Raw genomic sequence first — 2,707 nt, 5'->3', positions numbered from 1 at the left:
ATCATTTGGCGAAGTTCACTTTGCGGTTCTTGATTATCGATACACATATTCTAGGATGAAGCTCGTCGTACTGATTTTCATGTTCGTGCTACTTGGTAATACATTCCTGCTTTATGCAAACTTCTAAACTTGTGAAGATAATTTGACCGTTGCTTTCACGACCTTTATAATGTCTTTGCAGCCCTGGCCGGACACGTGAGTGCTAAGCAACCGGTAGGTACTGCCACGTCTATCTATGAGCAGGCTGAAGATCGCTCTTTACATTAAAGTTATTGGTCTTCTATTTTAAAATTTTAAAATTTCTTCATACAGGATTCCTTTTTTCCCTGTTTCGATAAAAATGGCTTCTTTGTTGAGTGTCATCCAGGGGGAATAACAAGGCATGAATAAAAAATGACATATTGTATTGTTCACTGTTAAAAATTAAACAAGAGAAATATTGAAGTTTTTTATTGTTTTATTAATATGAACGAAAGTTTCCAAATCAATACTAACGTTATTAAACAAGTTTGTGTGAGAACCTTTTAGTAATAAAAAAAAACACCGGAACAGCGATTAAAAAAAAATTAAACAATTTTGCAAGCAGTATAAATCAAATGAGGTCATGCGATAATCTATACCCAATGTTAACTGCAAAGTTTTTAATGTTACCATTATCCACACACCAAGTATTGGAGTAAACAACATCGTTACGACGTTCCAATTCATTTGACTAATTAAGAAAACAAACAATCCTGTATCAAATTACCTCACTGGTAAACCTAGATTTCAGCCCACAATAACACTTTAAAAGTGGTTTCCACTCAGTGGCTGTTCATTATCGCAGGATATTATACAGGATGAAGTTCTTCGTGCAGGTTTTTCTTTTCGCGCTGCTCGGTAATTCATTGCTGTGTATTGCAAACTAGTGGACTTGTGATATTAACTTATATTTTTCTTTCACGATTGTAATGTTTTATACCAATTTCATTTTTCAGCTTTGCTCGGGCTCGTGAGTGCCGGAAAAATGGCTATAAATCCGGCAACCACAACCACCGCAAGACCAATTGTATGTAATTTCTAACAAGCTAACAAGTGGATCATTTTTTAATTCTTAACCTATCTCTTTATCCAGTTCTTTCCATGTTTTGATGAAGACGGCATCTTTATCGGATGTACGCCGCATCCGTAACAGAATAAATGAAATAATGAATTGAATTTGACTTTAAACTAGCAACTACAACCACAAAATTGAAATCAAATCGCAAAGCTCACACTTGTAAGAGTTATTATGATAAATTCTGAAATAAACAACCATATAAATATGTTACCATACATGCTAACTGCAACCAATTCCATCCATGTTCAACATTTCTAGAACATGTAGCAAGTGAGATTCCACATCAGCACGCTAATATATAAGATGTTCGCTCGTCCCTGTAACGTTTAAATCTTATACTAACCCTGTTTCAATCGGAACCCATTGTAAAAAAGAACAGCGAAACATGAAATTCCTTGCCACCATAATTCTCTTTGCATTTATTGGTAAGTGACAGTACTAAGCGGCTTCCAACATTAAATAACCTTTCATAATTATTTTAACACACTTCCTCCTCTAGCACTGATCGGACAGGGATCCGCAGAACCATCTCGCAATGATATTGTATGATACTCAAACGAAAATCAGCACATCTGCGTTTCTCTCAACACTAACATCAAACCTTCTATTTCAGTCCGTTTATGAGAAATTGTGCCAAACCTTTGGACTGGAGAAGGACTGCTGGACTACTGCCAACCCACCAACGAAAAGGCCTCTTGCTGACATTAAACAAGAAACCAAAGAGAACAAAGATTTGATGCGTTGAACAGCTCCAACTGTAACCATAACGTTGCAAAATAAACCTCACATTTATTCAACTGTAAAATTATCAATTTTCAACAGTGCTGCAATGTAAATAAAAACTAACTGCTTTGCAAACTAGCGGTTTGATGCGCTTTTTAATCGCTTTATCCAAAGAACAACCGAACTTTAAGACGAATTCATCCACTTATTAAATCATCCGAATTTATCCACATATTTAACAATTTGAACTAACCAAATCATACGGATGGTAGTAATTTTTACCTACTATTAAAAATGTCTTGAATATTAAAAAAATATAACTAATATTGGCTAATACAAATTGCTTCATTAAAGCGAGCCTTATACGTGTTTTTGAATGATTCAACGATGTATTTTATGTATACAATCACTATAAAAAAAGACAACAATATACTGCAGTGCCACGAATTGGCAGCACGTGTTAAGCGTTATAAACAATCATAACGCTTCCTTGCAACAGTAGTGGTAGTGCATATGCACAGTAATTGAAGTTCACCATTGCTATTGCAGCTTTCCATAAAATTGTTTATTTACTCCCAGGAAGTTAGGTAGTACCTGAGTAATTGTCAACTAACCAAGATTCAAATATGATTTTTATACTTTCTATGCCATTTTCCAGTGGCCATGAGTGCTAGGCAAATAAAAGACTATTAAACCGGCAGTCTTGACATCTTACATCTTTACCACAAATAATACAGTTGCAAAATTTAACACTCGACTCTATTATTTTATATTTGATAAATTTTCGGTGGAATTTTCGAATAAGTTCTAAACTGAACAACCAGAGCATTAATACTTCTTAACTAATATTTTAATTATTTAATTTGTAGATGAACTATTTTATCA

At 34.3% G+C, this 2,707-nt stretch overlaps 1 long non-coding RNA gene across 1 annotated transcript; it reads left to right on the top strand.

Annotated features, from left to right (window-relative positions):
* On the top strand, positions 1-444 carry LOC125907387 (uncharacterized). Its single transcript, XR_007452603.1, has 3 exons — positions 1-95; positions 182-213; positions 313-444. It is a non-coding gene; the product is annotated as an uncharacterized LOC125907387 (long non-coding RNA).
* The last annotated feature ends 2,263 nt before the right edge of the window (positions 445-2,707 follow it).

This window comes from Anopheles coluzzii, chromosome 3, assembly GCF_943734685.1.
Source record: "Anopheles coluzzii chromosome 3, AcolN3, whole genome shotgun sequence".
In the NCBI taxonomy this organism is placed as follows: Eukaryota; Metazoa; Arthropoda; class Insecta; order Diptera; family Culicidae; genus Anopheles; species Anopheles coluzzii.
The sequence above is the reverse complement of the archived record's forward strand: the minus strand, read 5'-3'. Positions and strand labels throughout refer to the sequence as shown.